This window comes from Haemaphysalis longicornis, unplaced genomic scaffold (genome assembly GCF_048455015.1).
Source record: "Haemaphysalis longicornis isolate Haplotype H1 unplaced genomic scaffold, Haemaphysalis longicornis Haplotype H1 scaffold_7, whole genome shotgun sequence".
NCBI classification, from domain to species: Eukaryota; Metazoa; Arthropoda; class Arachnida; order Ixodida; family Ixodidae; genus Haemaphysalis; species Haemaphysalis longicornis.
In genome coordinates this window covers 183,615,826-183,640,923 of record NW_027526422.1, presented here as the reverse complement: position 1 = coordinate 183,640,923, position 25,098 = coordinate 183,615,826, and the positions used below count along the sequence as shown (strand labels likewise).

General features: G+C 48.0%; 2 long non-coding RNA genes across 2 annotated transcripts; both read right to left on the bottom strand.

The window, feature by feature from the left end:
* Window positions 1-763: 763 nt before the first annotated feature.
* Window positions 764-7,502, bottom strand: LOC144147324 (uncharacterized). Its single transcript, XR_013317887.1, has 3 exons — window positions 6,988-7,502; window positions 5,184-5,453; window positions 764-2,307 (listed from the first exon to the last, which is right to left on the bottom strand). It is a non-coding gene; the product is annotated as an uncharacterized LOC144147324 (long non-coding RNA).
* Window positions 7,503-18,344: 10,842 nt separating this feature from the next.
* Window positions 18,345-24,758, bottom strand: LOC144145622 (uncharacterized). The gene is made up of 3 exons (XR_013317539.1): window positions 24,711-24,758; window positions 23,801-23,887; window positions 18,345-18,395 (listed from the first exon to the last, which is right to left on the bottom strand). It is a non-coding gene; the product is annotated as an uncharacterized LOC144145622 (long non-coding RNA).
* Window positions 24,759-25,098: the final 340 nt, after the last annotated feature.

The following is a 25,098-nucleotide window of genomic DNA, read 5'->3' as shown; positions in this document are numbered from 1 at the left end:
GTTTGCTAATTTCCATAGTTGGGTTTCTTCTGCCTTTCTTAACAACATTTTTCTTTTGATAAGAAGGTGCACAACCAAAAGCAAAAAGCTTTTCTGTAAACCTTTGGTAGCTATATAATTGTTACAAAATATTTTACTCTAAATATGGCAGCTTAAACTGAGAATATTTGCATTTAAAAACATTAAAATAAGTTTAAATTGATCATAAATTTTTAGCTGTTTTTACGCAAAACTGTACATGGGATATGAAGTGCACCACAAGGAGGGCTTTGGATTAGCTTTAGCAAATTTGGGACATTTAAGGTGCACTGAAATCTCTACACATGCGCTTTTTCACTTTCTGTATCCACCAGGAAAATGGCTGCCAATTTAGACAGCGATTCTAAATAGTAGTTGACGTGCATTTTAAAATAATCACAAACATTATAGCCACAAAATTAATTTTTACAAGTTGTAGACATTGCCCGTTACACCAGACATTGGACTACGCTGTCAAGAGTTTTGACATCTACAATGACGTCTACAAAGCAGGCTTATACTGGTAGAATGTTTCATACCATAATTACTGTGTGTTCAGAGCTCACGTGTGAAGTATGGATACTGCTGCTTCAGCAAGAACCGAGGATGAGCACCCTTCCTGGTTCTGAAAAAAATAACAGAGGAAATGCCTTAAGCAGGATTCTGAAACGGGGTTGAATGAAACAAGAATGAACAAGAAATTCTTTCAAAACATGTAAAGCAATGCAAACAAATATTTATTTCAACTTATTTCTACAAAAGACCACCTCATGAAGACTGGTGGTGGGGTATTGGCTCAAAAGAAAAGCAGAGAGCACTTATACAAATGCTACAGGGAGCCTTCGCAGCCAACAATTGTTTGAACACACCTAAACTAATCACTGTTCAACAAACCCATAAAAAATGTTTGAATGCATAAAAAACCAGTGGTAAACACAGGAAACAGTTAAAACAGAATGACGGCACAAGTTTGTCCCGTCGTTCTCTTCTGTGTCCTGGGTTTTCCTATGGTTTTTCATCCATTCAAACATGTACCAGCTAGCCCAGTCCAACGCCTTGGTATCATAAAAATATGGATAGTCAATCCTTACACAAAGTTGAAAAAAAAAGAAAGTATAAACTAGGTGACAAAATTAAAACGACAGCAAATTGGTTGGCTTTTCATTTTAAATAATATAAAAAATAATGGCATGAATGAAAGTGAGCAGCACGCGAAGTACCTTGTTGCTATCCCGACATTCCACTTTGAAGCAAAATGTCCGCTTTCAACACTACATAAGCTAAACATGCAATGAGGCATTCCTTTAGGCACACAAAATATACCATAATTGTTAAAAAAGCTACGAATTAGTTGAAAAAACCTGACCACGACAAATTGGAATTAGTGACTAGATACAGTTTCAGAAATACACAGCGACATCATATAAAAATATATGGTTCCCATACAAAGATTGATCATAACAAAAATTCAGGACATTTATCAGACTGGCATCAATGTGCAAAGCAGCTTAATGAAGGAAGACGGTCTTCACTAAAAACATGTTAATATTGGGAGCTCATGTGCTTCCCTGCAAGTTGGGTGTGTAAACCCACTGACATCTTAACTGACCCGCCTGAATCATCACTTGATAGACATTGAGGAATTTTACGAATTGGTTTATTGTAGCCAGCTGTCTAGTTTATTTCCCTATTTTTCTTGGCATTTCGTGTCTAATTCTAAATTTGGTGACTAGATAGCTTTTACTATGGTCATGCACTGGTGACAACGAATATTTGATTTTACTTTTAAAAAATTTCAGTTTTGTTTTATTGCTCACCAGCCAACGATCTGAAATATCAGAGGCGCTTAAAACGTATGTTGGCATTTCCTTCCTGCAGTGTAGTACAACTAATCATGACTTTTACCATAATTTGTTCACAAATCATAATATGTGGAAAGTATTCAGCTTAATGAAAATGTCATTTCAGAAGCATGCACAATCAACAAGGCCTCAATGACTCATGACGTGGTCCACTTGTTTCTGTCACAAATAACCTGAGTGCAGACACATTCCACCGAAAACGAAGGTAACATGCCCTCTTGGGTGATGAATATTTAAAAAGCCTTACGAGTAAATTTGCTGCTGAGCACGTGAAATTGTGGCATTAAAACAAAAGATCCCTCTGCGGCATCTTTCACTTGGAGGAGCGCTTGACCACAAACTTTGAGAAGCTGGAAAATGCACCATGAACCACTCCAGCCAGCAGAAACGATGCAGGACACAAGTTGGTAGGCGGACCGTTGGCATCCTGCGATTGTGAAGATATTTCTGTTTAGTAGATGCTCTTCTTTTTGTACCACTGTTTATTTCACCTTTAACAAGCAGCTGAACTCCTTAACGTTCGCATAATAAAATGCTGCAATGCGGAACAGTTAGCAGGGTTACCTCAATTTTGCTTTTCTACGAATTAACACAATGTAGGTAATCTGCACACAACTACAATCAAACTACAATTTTCACCTACTTCACTGCTAACATCAGTGTTTGACTGCTCAAGCACAAGTACAGGTTAGACATGTGAGCAATCTGCTAAACGTATCCCCACAAACTGAACAATCAGGCATCAGAAATCGGCAAGGAAGAAGGTGTCACGTTTAAATGGCACTTTTTTTGTTCAAAACATAAACAACACCTGGAAGCTTGAAGCGTGAGAGGGGGTCTTTCACGCTGACAATGTCAGAACATAGCTTGCTAGTGGGCACCTGCACGATGTGCACAATGTGTTTCTTGAAAATGCGTGCGAAAGTTTGATTGATGTGTAGGACGCGAATTGCAGCACGTTTTGACACAGGCCTTGTGGACGCTTCTGCATGCTAATGTCAATGTGGATTCTTGCTAGTCGCCCTCTTCGCTTCTTTCTGAATATAATGCTTTAGGCATTATATTCAGGACAACGACTGCATCAAAACGTGCAGCAATTACCTACGTCCCACACATCGGTGAAACTCTCGCACACATTTTCAAGACACGCAGTGCATACATTGTGCATGTGCCCACTAGCAAGCTGCGTTCTGACAATGTCAGCGTGAGAGACCCCCTCTCACGCTCCAAGCTTCCGGGTATTGTTTATTAGATTCCATGCGCTGAATGCAAATCAGTGTACATTGGCGAAACGGGCAATCTGCACAGAAGATTAATGCAGCACTGGAACGAAGTGAACAAGGGCCATGCAAAAACAAGTCCACTGGCAGAGCACCGTGAGAGGACGGGACACGTGGTCGACTGGAACAAGACAAAATTACTGACAACTGAGTGCAATCTATCTTCTCGATTACTGCTCGAGTCCCTCATTGTTCAGACGACGCCCAACATTATCAACATAATGGATGGCAATCTGCACCATATCTATGCAAACTCATTGCGCCGCGTAATGCCCAATATATAGCTTCGTTTTCCACGACAAATGCTCACCGTGAACAAGCAACAAACCGTTAAATGGCTTTCTTGACTTGGTCAGTGACCTACGTTTCATCACTGCAATAATGCTTTTACCTGCCTACACGGCATTCCGTCAAACACTGGACTACACCACATGAGCCATTGGCGTTCTTAACCTGCACCAGAGTATATAACCTTTCACTACTGCTATGAGATAGACCCATAAACGCACTTCAATATGGCCTTTATATTTAGCTCTTGGAAACATTATGTATAATTTTACCTTTAAGTTGCACCTGTTACAGCAGCTGGTACTATACCAAAAACATGAAAAAAAAAAACGGTGGTTTAACACGCCAAAGCTACACTCGGGATATGGGGAGCACTGTAGGGGAAGGCTTCGCATTAATTTTGACCATCTGGGTATTTTTGTGCGCATCGAAATCTCCAAACACGGGCGTCTTTACGTGTTGCCTCCATCTGAAAAGCGGCTACACCAAGCGGTATCTAACCGACATTCGCCTCCACAGCACACCACCCTAGCCACGGCAGTGGGTTAAACATATGAAATAAAGCGAGTTTTGGAGTGCAAATGAAAATATTAATCACACGTCTTATTTTCCCAATCGATGTACCTTTTGAAATCCACCATGCAATCCCCCCTCCCCTACCGGCCTACCAAAACACCTTTGTCTCAAGAGGTAATCAGGCTGTTGTTAATGAAGTAAGTATTTACAATCCGAGACTTGCCACCGTTAAAGTCATGCACTTTGTTTTAGAGATAAGCGACATTAGCCATTTGCAGCACCAGGAGTTAATTGTGTTAAGATCAGATTGAAAGCATTGACGGTATAGTTGAAAGAAATTGTGTGATAAATTACAACGTCATCTGCAAATAGACCTACATGGGAGGATATGCAACATGGAAGACAGACCAAGCAACCTGCCTGGGGGGACAACAAAGTGGCACGAGCAAAAGAAGTATATAGTTATTAGAAGTAAACTGCATTTGAGAAGAATGAAAATCTTTTGCTCAAGTGAGGACATTAGGGTGAAGTTTGAGAAGTAGTCTGTGGTGTGCAATGCGATTGAATGCTTTAGAAAAATCGAGAAAAACTACCGCAGTTTGTAAGCCTGTGTCAATGTAGATCGTGAACAAATCCTGAAAGTTGTGTTTCTCAAGTAACCCTTGTGAAAACCGTGGTGATACTCGAATGTGATATTGTGATTTTATAAATAATTAGCGACCTGAGAGTGGATGAAATGTTTCCTGACCTTGCATATGGTGCTTGTTAGGGAAATGTAATGGTGAAGTACCGTCTCCTGATTTAAATACTGGTGCTACCTCGACTATCTTACAACCATTGAGATTAGTGCCTGTCATGAGAGACTGCGAAAAAAGCGCTGTCAGAATTCTACAGACTGCGGGATGTACTTTTCGGTATAGTATGATTATTACCAGTATGATCTGAAGTAGACCACTTTGTATTGCAAGTTTAAAACCATATCGAAAGATCCTAAATGTTTGCTTGGCTTGATTACATACGAATACTTGCTTCAAAGTCAGTTCAATTTCTCTTCTTGCCTTTTAGTCGTCAGCCCCAGATTCTCTTCAATATCTTTGCTAAGCAATGACACGCTCCATACGCACAGCACTGCTTCATGAAAATGTTTCAAATAATCAGAGGCCACAGCACTGCTAACAGGTATACATCATGGCAAGTTCCACAACATGCAATAACTAACCTGAAAATACATAATCGGTGGGTGCACCGATATGGCAGCAGTGCCTGGACCGATGTGTCGAGCAAATGCGCTGACTTCTGAACGGGTGGTCCAAGCGGCCAGATGATGGATGAATGACCATTCCTGGCGGCAAAGCGTACGGAGCACCAACGAAAGGCCAGGCAGTACTTGGGTACAGCAGGTGCAGTGTCGGTTGGCCAAGGGAGGCCCTGGCAAAGCCTTTGAAACTGGACTGGAAGGCAGCTGACCCAGGACAGCCAGCAGCAGCACCTGCAGGTGCATAATCTGTGAGTGTGCTGACACTTGTTGAAATACAAGAAGAGCACACACAAAGCACGAATGCTTACATCAAGTAGATTTTTAATCGTTTAAAGACAGTAACTTCCAAGGCACTAATAAGAACATTCCCGGAACACCCCAAGTGAAATTTAGGTCACAGTAAGAATGTATTTATTAGACCCGCAGGTACTGTGAGTGAGGTATGCATGATATATGCAAAGCTAGCTACTGAGCTAATTTGCATGGAACGCATGCTAGCAGCTCATCTGTATCCCTTGCTTTCAATCGGAACTGGTGTGTGATAGTTGAGGCTCCTCCATTTCAATGTCTGACTTGTATCTGCACGTTCAATTCTCCAATATAAATCGAGTTGAGTGAGTGCCTACAGCTTTCTTGTTAGTCTCTGTATGGCCTGCGGTTTTGCGAAAATGAGAACTTGCGAATTGGCCCAATTTTCTGCACTAATTTAAACAATACATATGCCTCTGATATCAAGCCCCAGACTTCCCGAGAGCTACTCTGACAGAATCGGCAGGCGCCTCGTAGGCGTTGTGAAATCTCCCCCACTACCCCGAGACTATGCTAACTCCCTGCGAGGCCACATGCGCGCATTTCACCTTCAATTTGCACGTATGTGAATTCTATACCTCTATGAACTCTCAGACGGGCGTCGTCATATTCGTGCCGGACTCGTGAAACTCGGCAACGTAAATTACCGCACTCGCTCGCTGGCGCGCGGCCCGAACTCTCTCACCGTTTCCGGCCCTTGCATACTATTTTCTCCACCTTGCACTTTGTAAATTCTCATGTTTAACTACACCTCGTGCGCCCTCATCTCTTGCCTGCTTTTCTTCCAGCACAACTCCGTCAGCACCCGGTCGACGCGTACGCTGTCGGGGGCGCGTTGGCGAGCGAGTACGGCAATTTCGCTGTTGTCGAGCTTCACGAGAACAGCACACATATCGCGGCCCGAAGACCGCGAGGCGTACGGTCGCCGGTCTCGCGAGCGCAATAGCTGCGAAGCGCACTGCACGGAATTCGTGGGGGGGGGGGGGGGGGGAGATTTCACAACACCTACGAGACGCCAGCCATGGAATCACGTGTACGCGTTTTCACATGCACTTCCAGGGAACCTCCTGTTCATGTTATTTCTTGGTACACCGCGGGTATTCACGAGGGAGGCCTAATCACAGCGTTGTGCCACTCACGCGAAATTGCGACTGCGATCTGCAACCGCAAAGGCACTGTTTGAGAGACACATAAACAAACGCCCCGGTGTTAAAGAGCCTTGCGTGATGTGAAATTATTAGCAGCCGTGTACCATAGCGCGAGCATCGTAGCCAAGGTCTAGCTTCAGCGTAAATTGATGCTGACTTCTGCGGAAACGGTGGACTGGGCGCCAAACAAGTATACTAACTCACGTAGGCTCTCAGAGCAAACGAGATGGGGGTCTAGCGAATTACTGACCCATAAATACCAGAACTCGTTCCAACCAAATACAGAATAATAAAAAATGCGTACTTACCCGAGCAAAAACGATGTTTCCAACGTAAAATTCTCCTTCACTGTCGTCTTCATCTCGCGGACACACGAACACGCTTTGTTCTGATGCAATGTCATCCACTTTTGACGCGCAGTATTTTATCCGGCGATGATCGTTCTTCCGGGGTCCCCATGTTCAACACACGCGTAGGTTAGAAGGGTAGACATCACCCATAAAGCTTCTATAACTATGATTTAAGCTTGAAATAGATAAAACAGATTAAATCACGCCACCAACCACTCGGCACAAAACGCCATGAAAAAACACACACAAAAGTGAGAGATAGTTGCCAGACTTCAAATGCAGCACCTCTATGTTTGACGAAAATTGTGTTACTACTGTAATGTTGGTAATTATCTTTCTGCTTTCAAAGTCTGAAATGTGTTTATAACTTAAATTTAAGGTTTTTAAACACAAAAAGTGAATACACATAAAGTAATTGACATATATACTGATATTGTAAAGAGGTTTGACGTTTGTTTTGGTTTTGTTTTCACGGCGGGCTTCTCAAGGGAGAACGTGCGAGAAAACGAGCTACTTTGGGTTTAGGAAGAGGGCTTTAAATGTCGGCGTGATAGAAAGCAAGGAACAGGTGCTTACCCTGGTCGTTAAAAAAGGAGCTAATGAAACCCTCACGTAAAAAAAAAACAAAAACACGTTCGACGAGGAATCGAACCATTGACCTACAAAACAGTAAACGGACGCGTTAACAAACAGCTATGTCGGCGGGCGGTGTTCGAGGCGCCAAAAACAACTCTATACTTACGTAAGTTGTCAACGAATATTGTTGCTTGTGTCTAGTCATCGCCTCCTTTAACGATGGTCTAGTTTATGCTGCATTTTTGAAATTCTGGCTGTCCTAACGCTTGTTTCTCACGCACCGGTCTTGCAGACGAGGCCGCATTGCTAGCGCTGCAAGCGATTGAGCCAAATTAAGCTCCATTATGTGACTCAAGAAAAGCTATCGCAGTCAACCCGACCTTTTCTGCGCAAGCCACGGCAGCCACGAAATAAATGGAATGTGCCGTTAGAATTATGGCGTTGATAACGCTTGTTTGACCGGCACCGTCTTGCAGACAAGCAACGTCGCTCTAATACTACAAGCGATGTCACTCCTGGCATGTCAGGCGCATCAAACCCATCGTGTAAAACGACTGCTAACAGTGCGAAAACATCTGAGTTTGTAACAAGTGGGGATTTGCGGTGGCGGCGACGTAATAGGTACAGCAAGCAGGTAGGCAGAACAGCAGCGTAGGGTTACAACACCTTTCCCCGAAAAAAAACACGGGCCTTCCGGGGGGGGGGGGGGGGGGAGGGGGGATTGTGTTGAAAAAAGACGCCATGTTTTTTAACATGCAGTGCCATTTATTGTAGTGTTTTCTTAGAGAGAAATCAACATAACGTTTGTACTGAAAGTGATTGAGAGCTTGGTTAATCGCTCTGCATGTGCTTCACTGAAAAGTAACCGCAATTGCTGACCGCGGCGGTAGAATTTCGTTATTTTGTTCTTCCCTTAGGTCCCCCTCCATCTGAGGCAGCGCGCTCGCCCGCGTATTTTCTCTGCTCGCGTGTCTCTGCGCAGCTTGTCGACACGTATTTATCGTCTTAGTTGTTGAATTGACGCTTATAAAACGCCAAAACGGGCATAATCACGGCACAAAAGCCAAAAAACCGGCTGATGACGGCTGGTTTTAGATATGGACCGGCAACCGGCCCGCTGTTTAAAAAACCGGTCGGGCCGGTCCAAAACCAGGAAGGTGGCAACCCTACGGCAGCGACGAGCGAAAATGATTTTACACGACCGCCCCCGTCGGCCTGCGCAAAAAAGGAAGATAGAACCCCTGCATACACGCCCTCGAAGAAAGCTGTACAGCCGATTCAGTTTGTTGTGGACGAAGAGCAACCGAGGCTGCAGCCACAAACGATTGCGCTTGCCGTGGTATGAGCCAAAGCATATCTTCACATACTTATGTTATCGTCCGTCTGACTGTTACTTACTGAAGGGAAAATTCAGAACACAAACGTTGACGTCTAGCGTCTATGCCAGACATAGACGCTGCTGTTTAGGCCCTAAAAACCACCTTCAGGGCGTCTGTCGGTTCTGTCTGATGGCGCGCTCGCGCCGCTGATTACGAACGAGGCGTCTGTTGGCGTTGACTTATCGTGTTGGCGAGCCGGTAAACGCCATCACGGTTAAACTCCCTGTTGGAAGACTACGCTGTTGGGACGATAGAGTGCCGACAGAGCTTCTTATTGGCCCCACAAACGCCATCAAGGTTAAACTCCCTGTTGGAAGACTAGGCTATTGGAACGATAGAGTGCCGACAGAACTTCGTATTGTCCCCACAGGCGTGCTGTGAGCCCAACAAGAGAGTCTTGTTGGAATTTTTGCCCGGGGCATAATAATACGGGAACAAATTCTTAGGTAAATTCGATTTCGTTGAGGACACCGATGCCTCGCGTAAAAGTTTTATTTATAGGACTACAAGAGGCATTTTGTAGCCTTTCCTTTCCGTGCACCCAGCCATTGAAACGAACCTTGTGATACAATCGAAGCAGTAGATTAGTGCAGAGTGGAATTTAAACATTCAGCACGTTTTGTTCAATTTACGAACAGCAATTTTAGAGCCTTTCCCCTGGTCTATGTGGAGAGTTCATATTTATTCTCTCAACGGGCGGTGAAATAGTGCAATGTGCGGTTTAAACATTCAGCCTGTTTTTGTGCAATTTTGCATGCTTGCATTCACACACCGTTCTTTTAGGCACCCTAACGATAAGGTGCCGTGGTAACACCCCAATCGAGAAGAAATACTTTTTAGCACCCCTTTAACGGTCGTAGCACCCTATGAAACTGTTGATTACACCCCTGAATTTTGGCACCCTCGAGGTGGGGTGCCCGAGCAATATTTGGGTGCTTGAAAGGTGCAGAAAGGGTGCAAAATGTTCAGTACACCCTCCTTGCACCTTAAAGGGTGTAAAAATGTTAAGATTTACACCCCTTAATATGTGGCACCCTCATGATTGGGTGCCGGAGCAATGTTTTAGTCCTTAAAAGGTGCAAAAAGGGTGCAAAATGTTGAGTGCACCCTTTTAGCACCTTTAAGGGTGTTAAAAAGTTTAGTGTGTATGTGCCAAACACCCTTGCAAGAGCTTCACTGATGCGTTGCGTGTAGGGGACGGCAGCGTGGTTTTGCCTGTATTCTTCAGGATCCCTTTCGGGGGAGGCAACTGAAGCCCGCAATTGTTGCGTCCTGACACGCTTTGAAGGGTAGCCGTTGCTGCGAAGGTCCTTCTTTACCACGGCTAGCTCTTGCTTGCACAGACCAGGATCAGAGCAGATTCGTGATGCGCGTGAGAAGAGTGCAGCGGCGACGAAGCGTTTTTGGCCTGTAGGATGCGCAGAGTCGAACCCCAGGAATCTACCCGTGTGGGTTGGCTTTCGATACACACTGGTTGTAAATCTTTTCGCCGACCGTCTCATAAGTACGTCGAGGAAGGCGATCTGTCCATTATTTTCTTGTTCCATGGTGAACTGGATGCTTGGAACACAAGAGTTTAGATGCTCAAATAAAGGCATTACGTTTCGGCGGTGGATCACACAAAAACAGTCGTCTACATAGCAGACAAAGATCTTGGGGCCGTCTTGTACGAGCATAGCGCAGAATTTTCTAAAGCCTCTAGGGCAATATTCGCACAGACTACTGAAACGGAAGCTCCCATCGCTGTTCGAAACCACTGGTCCGTTGAAAACAAAATATGTGTTCTGCAGGCCAAATTCCAGGAGACGATATAAGTCTTGCATCTCAATTGGCGAACGTGAAGGCAGACATGAATCGTTCTCGAGTAGATCCTTGCAACTCCGGACCGCGTAATTTTGCCTGGAATTTGGCCTGCAGAACACGTTTTGTTTTCAACGTACAATGTTACAAGCAGCGGTTTGGAACAGCGATGTGAGCTTCCGTTTCAGCAGTCTGTGCAAATATTGCCTCAGAGGCTCTAGAAAATTCTGCGCTATGCTCGTACAAGACGGCCCCAAGATTTTTGTCAGCTACGTAGACTGTTTTTGTGTGATCCACCGCCGAGACGTAATGCCTTTAATTGAGCATCTAAACTCTTGTGTTACAAGCATCCAGTTCACCATGGAACAGGAAAATAATGGACAGATCGCCTTCCTCGACGTACTTCTGAAGCGGTCGGGCAAAGGATTTATAACCAGTGTGTATCGAAAGCCGACCCACACGGGTAGATACCTGGGGTTTGACTCTGCGCATCCTATAGGCCAAAAACGCTCCGTCGCCGCTGCACTCTTCTCACACGCATCACCAATCTGCTCTGAGCCTGGTCTGTGCAAGCAAGAGCTAGCCGTGGTAAGGAAGGACCTTCGCAGCAAGGGCTACCCTTCAATGCTTGTGAGGACGCAACAATTGTGGGATTCAGTTGCCTCCTCCGAAAGGGTTCCTGAAGACGGGCAAAAACGCGCTGCCGTCCCCTACACGCAAGGCATCAGTGAAGCTCTTGCAAGGGTGTTTGGCACATATGGCATTAAAATTGCACACGTTCCAACGAACAGGCTTAAGCAGAAGCTGGTACGCGTGAAGGACCCTTTAGAAAAATAAAGATTCCCCGGAGTTGCCTACAAAATTCCATGCAAGGATTGCGACGCATCCTACATAGGTGAAACTGGAAATTTTTAAAATAAGAATTCAATAGCACCAGAACGATGTCAAAAAAGGCAATGCAAGCTGAAATGCCTTGGCGGATCATCACCTGGCTACTGACCACGTCGTCGATTGGGATTCCGCAAGCATAATCGCATCAGAGAAGTGCATGTCGACACTACTACTTTTAGAATCAGTGCATATTCAACCAACTAAAAACACGATTAACCGGTCGCGGGGTAATCTCTCCGAGATATACATGCGCACTCTGCACCACCGAACCTATAAATAATCGCGACCTTTCACCCCCCTTTCATTGTGATCAAAGGCCAGTAGGGGCCCCAAAATGTCTTTATTTGTTTATTTGTTTTTGACCAGGCGAGGGCCTGCTTGTATTTCATCAACACCGAACTAACCCGCCTGAATCACCACTTTATAGACATTGAGCCATTATTTGAATTGGTTTATTGTAGCAAGCTGTCTTGTTTATTTAATTATTTTTTTGGCATTTCCTGTCTCATTTCAAATTGGGATACCAGATAGCTTTTACTACGGGCCATGCACTGGTGACAACAATATTTGATTTGACTTTAAACAATTTTCAGTTATGTTTTATTGCTCACCAGCCAATGACCTGAAATATAAGAGGCTCCTAAAACATGTGCTGGCATTTCTTTCCTGCACTGTAGTACAACTAATCATGACTTTTATCATATTTTGTTCACAAATTGTAATATTTAGAAAGTATTCAGCTGAATGAAAATGTTATTTGAGTAGCATGCGCAATCAACAGGGCCTCAATGACTCTCACCACGTGGTTCGCTTGTTTCTGTCACAAATAACCTTATTGCAGCCACATTCCACCCAAGACGAAGGTAACATACCCTCTGGGATGATGAATATTTAAAATGCCTTACGAGTAAGTGCTAACCACATGAAATTGTGGCATTAAAACCGAAGATCCCTCTGCGGCATACTTCACTTGGGGTATGCTTGATCACAAACTTCAAGAAGTTGAAAAATGCTCCATGCGCCGCTCCAGCCAGCAGAAACAATGCAGGACGAAAGTTGGTAGGTGGACCGTTGGCATCCTGTGATTGTGAAGATTTTTTTTAGTAGCACTTCTTTTTGTACCACTGTTCATTTTTCCTTTAACAAGCAGCTGAACTCCTGCAGGTTCTACGAATCATACAAGCATAAAAAAATGCAGAAATGCAGAACCATTGCCAGGGTTACCTCAATTTTTCTTTTCTAGGAATGAAAAAAATGTAGGTAATCTATACACAACTACAATCAAACCTTTCAATTTTTACCTACTTCACTCCTAACAAGCACACGTACAGGTTAGACATGTGAGAAAGCTGCTAAATTTATGCCCACAAACTTAATCAGGCATCAGAAATCGGTAGGGAACGACGTGTCACCTTTAAATGGCACCTTTTTCGTTCAAAACACATAAATGGGCGAGCAAGACCCATAAGTATGATTTGGTACCCTTATCTGGTATGTTTTTCAGGCAATGCTTACATCTCACTTCAGTACCTTCAGGTGGTGGAGATCTTTGAAAACTCATTGTGGGCAAGTGGGTTGTGTTCAAGCTCTCGTATCTTGCCAGCATATGCTGGATTCCAGCATTCCCAAATCAACGTGACGACGACGCGAATGTGGTGGAAGCAAGAAAGAATCAGCACACGCCAAGGGCGTAGCCGGAGAGGGGGGGGGGGAGGGGGGTCCTGGTGCCCCCCCCCCCCTTCATAATGTTTATGCCAAAGCTGGAGTTATCTTTGTGGGTGTTCTTTTCCCCGGGGCTTCTCCTCCAAGCTACTGCAGCGCTGAGGATCTCACCCCGGGTATCTCCAACCGACAAACTCAGCCTGCGATCAAAACTGTACATTTATTTACAGCCCAGTGGGCGGCTAAAAAACAGTGCTCAGGCGGAGCTCGAAGACGACGGGCCGAGCTCTCCTGCGCCCGGACCGCGTCTCTCTCGTCTCCTTGTCTTCATATTCCCTCCACCCTGACGCTGTGGGCCAGGGAAGAGGGAAAAGCGAGTCCTTCGTGGGGGTCCAACCCCATGTGGTGGCCATTAGCGCATCCAGTGCGAGCAGGCGCGACCCTCCTCGGAATGCGCGGAGTTTCAAGGCGCCGTGTGACACGTGCGTTCAATTTCTGTGCTGCTCGTCCCAGGGCCCGCGCCATTTCGTGCGTCGAAGCGCCAAACACCTCCACCGCCACTGTGAAACATAACTTCAGGAATGTTTCGCACACGAAAAACACACCACACACACTTTGCGAGCGTGCTCCATCGTTCCTTCAATTGGCGACACAACAATGAGCACGGCCAGTGCCCCTTGACCCTGGCTGCAGGTCACCATGACAAATTAGGCACAATCCTCACATAGCTTATTCGGAGCGAGCGGCCTTTAGAAAGCGGTACGCACCGGCCGTCGTCGTCCGAAAACGCCCTTGCCATGCGCCACACACCCTCACACAACTGTATCGGGGGCCCCTCTCCTCCTCGCTTCTTTGCTCGGGAAGGGACCACTGCTGGCTCGTCACCATGCGTTGAAGCCACTCTGCACTGAGGTGAAGCTGACTGACGCTTTCGCCTCTTTCTAGGCGAACCCTCGGGTTCGGCCGCTTCTGCGCTCGGAGCGCCGTGCTCCACTGCGCACCGTTGGTCAGCGTAAGCAGGAGAGGACTGCTTAGCGGCTACTTCACCGCTGACATGAAATGCTGTAGGGGCTATCTCTTCAGCCAGTCCTACAGACCTATCTGCAACTGCCCTGGGCTGCATTACATGAGCGGCCGTACCCTGATGTACACTTTCCTCGCTCAATTCGCTGGAGCTCCCTATGGCAATCACATTGTCGGTACTCGACATTTGGGTATCTCGAGAAACACAAGATGCAGTGTGCGTGATACCAACTGCATCCGATTCCTCGCGCGATTCCCGTGCTGCTGCATCCTGCAAAGCAACTGGCCGCTCGCCCACGCTCCCCGAACGTTCTCCCTTTCCGAACGCGGTGACAACAGGCTCACGCTCGACTGAAACCAGCCCCTTCACAACGGCTGATTTAAGAACTTCATAGTTCTTCCCCTCCTTCCTGTGCGAACCCTCGTGTTCTGCACCCCTGTGCGCGCACAAAGCGCCGTTCTCTACCACACAACGTTGTGTGACGCAAGGAGTAGCGAGGGGCTCATCGGCAACATGACCAATAACATGCGACGCTGCGGAGCCTTTCTCTCTTGCCATCAGCTTCATCACGGGCATGCGCACACTCTCATTCAACTTTGACTGCCTGTCATTTACCAACGCAGCCTCGCGCGTAACACTTTCCTTCCCCTCCATCTTTATTTTGGTGAAATTCTCTACGCGGGATGCTTCACTATTCTGCTCCCCGGTTGCAGAAAATCTCAACGCCCACGAAGGAACATGCGCCACTATCCTATCTTCGCCTTTCCCACGTGACTCTGATCGTGGCGGATCCCGCGAAACAGGAGGTCTACGCGCGCCCAGTGAATGGGTTCCACCCAGCGCATCTTTCGGCGTACCGGAGCACCCCAGTTCACTCTCTCCCTGAGTGCTGAACATTACTGTTTGAGCAATCGGTGAGGTAGGAACATTGTTAGCTCTCTTGAAACGTTCACTCTTCGAACGTTCCGCTGCTAACTCTGCCTCAGCGATTCTCAATTTCGCCAGCAATAGCGCCTTCTGCTCAGTGAACGACATTGCAATGCTTGCTGTCCCTGCAACGTTCATGCACGCTTCCTAATCCTCATCATTATCTCGCGGCTACACCTAGATAGCCGCTAGATGTCATGGTGAACCGCAGACCCAGCATCAAACGAGGCACTGACCTGCATAGCTCGGCGCCTGTAGAGATGCCGCACCTGTGCAGATGGGTTATCCATTTATGCACCGCTCCTTCCACCGAGGTGTCCACCAAACAATCGCCCGCTGACTTCTCGCCTGCCGCTTCTCCTTCAGTGGGCTGTTGATGCCTCCACTGACCGTTCGCCAAGCTGCTTCTCCGCTGCTCAGCAGGCCGCAGAGATTGCCTCGGTCTCCGTTGAGACGTCCGTTGAGCGCCGCTCGAGCCGCTTCTCCACCTCGGTGGCGAGCTGGCTGCTCCTGCCGATCTCATTCAGCAGGCTGCCGCTCTCCGTTAAGAAGTCCGCTGAGCGCCGGTCGAGCCGCTTCTCCAGCAGGCTGACGAGCTCGCTGCTCCCGCCGATCACGTTCAGCAGGCCGCGACTTCTCCGCCTGCTCCGTCTAGCCCGCCGGCTGGCCGAGTCGTCGCTGTTGAAGATCCTGTCGACAGCGCCAGTTATCTTCTTGGATGCTCTTTTCCCCAGGGCTTCTCCTCCAAGCCGCAGTAGCGCTGGGGATCTGACCCCGGGTATCGTCAACCGACAAACTCAGCCTCCGATACAAAACTGTACATTTATTTACAGCCCGGCGGGCGACTAAAACACAGTGCTCAGGCGGAGCTCGAAGACGACGGGCCGAGCTCTCCTGCGCCCGGACCGCGTCTCCCGATGTCGTCTCCTTGTCTTCATCTTCCCTCCACCCTGACGCTGGGGGCTAGGGAAGAGGGAAAAGCGAGTCCTTCGTGGAGGTCCAACCCCATGTGGCGGCCATTAGCGCATCCGGTGCGAGCAGGCGCGACCTTCCTCGGGATGCGCGGAGTTTCAAGGCGCCGAGCGACACGTGCGTTCAATTTCTGTGCCGCTCGTCCCGGGGCCCGCGCCAGTTCGTGCGTCGAAGGAGTGTGGGCATGCCCGTGAAAAAGCTGATAGCCAGAGACACAGCCTCAGCTGCGTCGCATGTTCGCATTCACGTGACCGATGAGCCCCTCTCTACTCCTTGCGTCACACAACGGTGTGTGGTAGAGAACGGCGCTTCGTGCGCGAATGGTGGTTCAGTAGCGGCTGAACGCGAGGGTTCGCACATTAAGGAGCGGAAGAACTATGAGGTTCTTAAATCAGCTGTTCTGAAGGGGTGGAGACTGGCTTCAGTTGAGCGTGAGCCTGTCGTCGCACCGTGCGGAGACAGAGAACATCCCGGGACCGTGGCCGTGCGGCCAGTAGCTTTGCAGGATGCGGCAGCACGGGAATCGCGCGAGGAATCGGATGCAGTTGGTATCACGCACACTGCATCGTGTGTTTCTGGAGGTCCCCGAATGTCGAGTCCCGAAAATATGCTTGCCATGGGAAGCTCCAGCGAATTGAGAGAGGGAAGTGCAAATCAGGGTACGGCGGCTCATGTAAAGCAGCCCCAGGCACTTGCAGGTAGAACTGCAGTGACTCAAGATATAGCCTCTCCGGCATTGCATGACCGCGTTAACGTGCCCACGAAGCAGCCCTCTGCTGCTTACCCTGACCAAAGGTGTGTCGTAGAGAATGACACCTCGTGCGCGTACGGTGGGTCAGAAGCGGCCGAACCCGAGGGTTTGCCTGGAAAGAGGCGCAAGTGTCAGTCAGCTTCACCTCAGTGCAGAGTGGCTCCAACGCATGCTGACGACCCAGCAGTGGTCCCTTCCCGAGCGAGGAGCGTTTTCGGACGACGACGGCCGGTGCGTATCGCATTCTAAAGGCCGCTCGCTCTGAATGAGCTATGTGAGGATTGTGCCTAATTTGTCATGGTGACCTGCAGCCAGGGTCAAGAGGCACTGGCCGTGCTGATTGTTGTGTCGTCAACTGAAGAAACGATGGTGCACGGGCCAAATGTGTGTGTGGTGTGTGTCTCGTGTGTGAAACATTCCTGAAGTTATGTTTCACAGTGGCGGTGGAGGTGTCGGGCGCTTCGACGCACGAACTGGCGCGGGCCCCGGGACGAGCGGCACAGAAATTGAACGCACGTGTCGCTCGGCGCCTTGAAACTCCGCGCATCCCGAGGAAGGTCGCGCCTGCTCGCACCGGATGCGCTAATGGCCACCACATTTGGTTGGACCCCCACGAAGGACTCGCTTTTCCCTCTTGCCTAGCCCCCAGGGTCAGGGTGGAGGGAAGATGAAGACAAGGAGACGACATCGGGAGACGTGGTCGGGCGCAGGAGAGCTCGGCCCGTCGTCTTTGAGCTCCGCCTGAGCACTGTTTTTAAGTGTGAATACAAGCGACCCCAAACCATCCACCGCCGGCGTCGGCGGCGGCGGCGGCGGCGTCCGCAGTGCTCCTCTATAAAGAAAAACAGCATCCGGCGCCAGGTTTCGATCCGCGGACTTTGCGGCCGCAGCGCGACGCTCTACCGATCAAGCCACGGACGCGACGGTGATATCAGTGTTGACGCGCCTTATATCTTTAACGCATTCAAACTACGTCGTCAGCGGCGTGCGTTGGCGACTCAGCGGCGTTATAGCGGCTTGATAACTGCGTGGTGTACACGTGATACTACAAACCCGATGGAAGAGATGGAAGAGAAGGCGGTGGGCTGCGGGGGCCGAGCGCAAGCGCCGCAAGCGGGCCGACAACCGTGTATTCGCACTTTCACATTCTCCCCCTCGGGGAAATGTGGGGGAATTTTATTTAGTCACCCGCCGGGCTGTAAATAAATGTACAGTTTTGTATCGGAGGCTGAGTTTGTCGGTTGAGGATGCCCGGGGTGCGATCCTCAGCGCTACTGCGGCTTGGAGGAGAAGCCCCGGGGAAAAGAACATCCAAGAAGATAACTGCTGGGGTGCGGTTTAAGCAGCCTGAAAAACCGCCTGAAGTCACCTGCAGGCGCGGAACCTGCAGTTTTAAGGACATTCTTGCTCATATAAAGCTGAAAACAAGGGCTATGTCAACGTCTGATCCCTGCGCCCGCTCCAGATGCTGTACCTGTCACTATATACAGCCCGGCTGCATTTCGCGCCGGATACACCGACAACCGCTGGGAACCTGCCGCGAGCCGATCGAAACAGCCCCACTGTTTCAATGGCGGAACAGCGCGGCCGGGGAATGGCAGAACAGCAGGAAAAGCCTCATATAGGCTTACATGTTGTCGGGAGCGTGTCATTCCTTGTCTTTACACTGGTACAAAGTATAATCACATGACAGAGCACGTCGCTGTATTTTGTTTAGTCAACTATAAATCCTTGATATGTTTATTTTTCTACCGACATCGCATTTCATTGACTATTGCAGATCCATAATTTCTGCTGCATAAAAAGCATTGCTCCGCCCATCTTGTATTTCCTCCACATCAACAAAACTACACAATTCTCCTTAATGCGGAGCTTTGTTTTTTGGCACTATTGTACTGTTTCCTTGACCTCCCTCTTGGTTAGAATCAGCATTCTGTATTTGCTTAATCGGAATTTTACTGAAGCCATGCCTGTTTCGATTTAACAGATAGAAATATAATGAAATTTAAGAAACGTGCAACAAGCTCTACATTCAACAGCAGTGCAATAAGGTGTTCCGCTTAGCGCAAGTTTACTACTCACGTTACTAGCACAAAAAATAACAAAAGGCGATTACTGTACGACGAAGACGCACATTAGCTTCACCGCCATAATATACGAATGCGCCGCATGTACAGTCCACTGCGATTCGGAGGTTGTCGCGGGAAAGCTACTCTTTCAAGCGAAGCAGAAAGAACACCAGCTTTAGCAAATATTCTATGCAAGTTTTGTTATCATTGGTGTAGATAAAGGGCAACCAAGTCCAAGTCTGTGCTTGATAACAACATATGTACAGGGCCGTCCACGCTAGGTGCGAACACGGAGCAGCGTGGCCTCGCTCCGCGGAGTGCCAGCGCACAATCCGCGGCCGCGCATCGAAGCTAAGCGGCGCCGGCGCACAGGGGCTTGGAGGCGGGGCTTCGTGTAGTCTGCTAGAGCGGGAGAGCGCCGTGCCTGCTTTGCTGTGAAGCACGCCTAACTGTATGCATGCTTGTAGCGTCTAAGCGCGGCGCGACCGCGTTGTGGGAAAGCGCACTTTCCTTACTGCGGCGCGTTGTGTAGATTATGCGTACGAGAACTCACAGCTTCCGCTTTTCAGTTCCGCGGTGCCGGTTAAATGCAAGTATTGTTGAAGGTTGAAGGCATTTCAGAACTGGTTTGGCTCGGGTTATAGGGGTTAGCGCTACAAAACTACACTTGCTACGAAAACGCTGCAGAGAAGTGCTCCAAATAACCACCCAAGGAACTTTACCGTGCATTGATACCACGCAGCAAATGCGCGTTCTTGCATTTCGCCTCTTTTGAAAGTGGCACCTGCTACTGGGATCGGACATGGGTCTCCCGGCTCAGTGTAGCCAACCATCCCAACCTGTGAGCAACCGCGGCGGGCCAGGCGATGTCCTGGCGGGTTTTTCGGGATTTAACCGCACCCTATAATTAAAAAGGGTAAGAAGCAAAGCTGTATTTTCTGCGTGTGCTCTCTAAAGCAGATGGCCTTATGCCCGAATGTGCCATCCGGCCGGCTTTTTAAACAACGGAGGTGTTACTGGCCGTAAGACCACCGTTGTAGCAAAAAAAGAGAGAAAATTTTGAAGGTTCGTTGGGGCATGCTTGCGGCGACCTCGGAGTGTCCCCGGCACGCGCAGTGGATATAGCGCGAATAAAAAACTGGCAAAAACCTCTAGAAGCGAGAACATGCCGAGCACTCGGGAGCGTGTACCTTGTAGAAAACGCCGATTCCTCGGCTCGTGCAGTGGCTATAGCAAAAAAACAAAAAAAAAAGACAACCAGCGCGGTCGTCAATCTCTGCCGCGCATGCAACAAAACTTCAGCGTTAATGCTAAAGCCCAATGCTAAAATTAAAAAAAAACATGCTGCTTGGTAGAGGTCACCGCGACCGACACATTCTCTGGAAGCCATTGTGGATAATTGGAGACATGGCTACGAGTGTGGCAATACTTCCCGAGACGACTGGCAGATCCTGCAACCGCGTCTCGAGTTGATGACGCAGGGCTGGTTGAAGACTACAATGCAGAGGACGACTTTCAATCCACCACTCGCTTCGAGAAAGACGACGACCGGTTTGATGCATATGACGACAATTACTAGCACCGCAACTATGAAAATAAACAATGATATTAAAGCTTAGCTGCGTCCAGCAAAGCTCACCAACAACAGCTTCAACATTGAAGTCTTGCGCGTGACTGCTAGCTTCCCGAATTGTTTTTTGATCAGAGTATTCACATACTCAGTCTTGCTCGAAGAAGCTCCCGGATTGCTCGATGTGACTTCGAATATGATCAACGAGCTCATGGAAATCGCCAAGAAATATCGTACATGTGAAAAGAAATCAGAATATGCCGAGTCCACAATGCAAGTGTTTGTTTAATGTAAGGGATTGAATGCATTGTTAAGCATTTTGAAAATGCATTGAACATATTGGTGATTTTTCTGTTCGTGGCGTTTGGCTAGGCCATGTGTGTGGGGATAGTAAAGAGAAGAATGCAGAAGTTGTGGACCTAAAGAACAGAGAACCTGTTCCAAAATTGTGTAGCATGGAACTGGTGACCACAGCTTCATTGCTCACGCAGGCCTATTGCGAGGAAGTACGGGTCTTACCAGAAAGGAGGATGCGTACAAGTGGCAACAAAGAAAGGGCCGCTGTCTCTTAATAACTACCCATGTAGGGAGCGCAACCAATGACGTATGCATTACAATTTAGCACACTAGAGTGGGACCAGTCCAGGACTCGACCGTAGAGTAGACAATTGTGCTGGGGGCGTGACTTCCTGGCTGGGCGACTGCTTGAACCATCTCGACGATGCGCGATATTCATATGTGTGAAAAAAGCCGACACACATCTGGAAGAAATTCGGCAGATCGAAACCCAGCCGCTGTGACCGAAATTCCACGGAGGCGAAATGCACAGACAATTATGTTCTGCGTAATGCCAGTGAGCATTAAATAAATCCTAGTGGCCGAAATTATATGATGCCGTTCTATACAACGTCTCTCATTGAGCCAAACCAAGCCAGTCCTGAAATGTTTGCAACAATACTTGCATTTACCCTGCACCGCGGTACTGAAAAGCGGAAGCTGTGGGTTCTCGTACGCAGAAACTACACAACGCGCCGCAGTAAGGAAAGTGCGCTTTCCTGCAACGCCGTCGCTACAGGCAAGCCTACAGTTAGGCGTGCTTCACAGCAAAGCAGGCACAGCGCTCTCCCGCGGTAGCAGACGACACGAAGCCCCAGCTCCAAGCCCTTGTGCGCCTGCGCCGCTTAGCTTCGATGCGCGGCCGCGGATTGTCCGCTGGCGCTCCGCGGAGCAAGGTCACGCTGCGCCGTGTTCGCACCTAGCGTGGACGGCCCTGTACAGCTTGAAACCCAAAGGGTGGCAAGTCAGTCGTGCGGGCCATTGTTGTATCATGGAACAGCCAACAAGGGAGCGAAGAGTGTGAAATCTCAATTTTCATGGTTCCGAAACCAAACCGTGGGCTGGTGGCACACGCTTGGCCGCTCGATGCTGGCGCGATAACCTTCAAATCGTGCTCGACTGTACTTCATAGCTGACAAGAAAATTTAATAGTCCTTTTCTAAAACACGAGAATCTTGATAGTAAACATTCAGTGTTGGCCTCCACTTCCGCCCGACGAACTTCGGGGACCGCGCGCCACTCACGAGCGCACTCATGATCACACTCACAAGCGCGGGTCCGCTTAACCACCTGCTCTGCGGACGAATGAATCGCCCGTGGTCTGCCCATAGACCAGCGAACGGCAATTTAGCTGATCATCACTATCTAAGCTCCTTAAAGGAGCCATGAAGAGAAAATACAACTTCGTTTAATTTGAAAGAACTAGGATTCAGTATGTCACTCAGCTCCATTAGAGCCGCGAAATATGTTTTTTAACGAAAAAAAGCAAGAAGTATTTAAAAACTTTCAGATTTTTCGCCACAGTGACGTGTTATAAGCAAGAATGAATTCATATGGGCCCACAATAAAACATAATTTTCAGTGCCTTAACTGCACGTTAACGTCAAGTGATGCGGTCGAATGGAAGTAGAGGCCGGATTACAGACGTCCAGTCATGTGCCGTCGCGACAGGTCAGTTAGGCAGCAGCCAATCGCAGAAACAAGGTTCCGTGACGTCATAGAAAAGTTGCGGGAAATTGGCTAGGGGGCCGCGACTGCTTCATACGTTTTCCTTAATATCTCCGTTATTTTTTCGAAGATTGCGATGATATTGGGATCATTGTTATCAGGACTAAGCAGTCTTTCTAATAAACCCAACTTGTATTTTGTCTTCATGGCTCCTTTAAGGTGGGCTTTACAGTTAGTGTTGAGCATACACAAATCACATGTTAAAGTCAGTTATTTCAAGCTTCGTTTGCAAAACTACGCGCAAGATGCCTTGCCTACATATTTCCCCGTCCCATTTTTTGGTCGACAACCCCCCCCCCCCCCATCCCCCGGAAAAAAATTCCTGGCTACGCGCCTGGCACACGCCCAATCAGGAGTACGTGCAGCATGCACGTCGGTTGTTTAAAAAAAGGGTGTAATGTATTGCTCAGATGACTCAATGCTTGCACCCATCTTGGAGCAGCAACGGCCTTGGCAGATGTGTTTGAGTGGTTTTCCTCTGTCATAACATCCACAGTGCTTTCAGGAAAAGCCCCAGGACTAGCAATTAGCATGTTCCAGTTAAGAATAATGCTGCTGATACTTTACACTTTCAAATCTTTTTCTTTGTGGAAGGATGTTTCTTTATTGGCGGGACAGCACTAGCGTGCGTAAATCGCAGCCTTCAGAACCCCAATCAGGCCTCTTTAAATGGTACAGGCAGTTACATAACTATTTGAAAAAGTGGACTGCAAGGACTGTCAATTCACATGATAAACATCCAAAAAATAGCTGAAAACAGAACTGGTAAGGCTTTATCGAAGACTAAACTACAAAGGTAATAACATTTTGGGGTCACCACCTAAGAAATATGGCTTCACCGTAAGCATGACTAACACCAGGAAGTTCGTATACATGGTGATTAACTGTTACGCCCGCATTATGATTTTGGGTGAAACTGAGTTTTCCGAAATTAACAAGAAAGGTTGCCATTTAGCGGCTACATGTTAGGTTATGCATGAAACACCAATAATTGTTACGGGGGCGAGAACTTCTACATTCAAGTGATCGAACATTATTCTAGTATGGTAGCCCACTGTGCTACCAAAACTATGTTTGAAAACTTACGTTCTGGCGGCCAAACACTGTTGACAATGCTTGTGGCTCTTGTCCGGTTGAATGGAGGGACGTGATGTGCTCAGACCGTCCAGAGGTCTAAAACCGGATGACACATGATTACCACACAGGCAAGAATGGAAATTATTGGGTGCACGAATGTTACAACTCGGGCAACACAATATTCAGCCAAAATCAATGCCCGCGTACAGCGGCACCGTACACATGGTGAGGTGGCTCGCCGCAAACGCAACGAAGCTTGCGAGGCGCGCACATTCGCTCGCAAACGATTCTCCCTCGCCATTCCCAACACGGCACAAATGACAGCGGTGATTAACGAAGCCGTAAACGCTGCGCAGCACAGTTTAGAGGATTAGCCGCCCGTGTTCTGATAAACTACGCGTAAGACGTGGTTCGCAGTGGTGAACTCTGAAGCTGTTCAATATAGTGCTGCAGAATGGGAAACGTTAGCTTGGGAGGCGCGCACATTCGCTCGCAAACGATTCTCCCTCGTCATTCCCAACACGGCACAAATGACAGCGGTGATTAACGAAGCCGTAAACGCTGCGCAGCACAGTTTAGAGGAGTAGCCGCCCGTGTTCTGATAAACTACGCGTAAGACGTGGTTCGCAGTGGTGAACTCTGAAGCTGTTCAATATAGTGCTGCAGAATGGGAAACGTTACTGAGTTACTGAGCGCCACTGCGTTACTGAGCGCCAGTGCGTTCAGCGCTCAATGCAAGCACCACAATGTACTTTCGCACATCGCCTTTCTAAAGACGAGCCCTCAAGGTTCAACCTAGCTAGTTCAGCTAAACAATTCACACACGCGGGCTCCTGTTAACGAATCCTTAAAGCGGCGATGACAGCTACAAACGGCATCCAGTGAAAAGAAAGGCGGCAAATGTGTCGAGACAGCTTACCTGCAGGAAACGAAGCAGAAGAGCGAGCGACGTTCAGGTGCAAGCGCCACACGAAATTAGCCGTCTTCAGGTGGCAAAGTTGTTCTCAAATACTTCATCGCGAAGTAGAACACGACAGACATAACCGAAGACGACGAGGTGTCCAATTAATCATAATAACTGCGCTTGTGTAACTGCACACCACAGTAAACAATCCATGAAAGACGGGTCACGGCATGGAGGGTCACGGGGTATCTGTTCCGGAATCCGGCCACGCCGCCGCGCGCCGTACTCAGGGTTTCGGCCGTTGGCCGGGAGTTGAGTAAACAAATTAAAACGACAACAATAAATAATTGCCTCTTTTACTGACTACAACAGTAACTTATTATTTTTTGTGTGTAATATAATA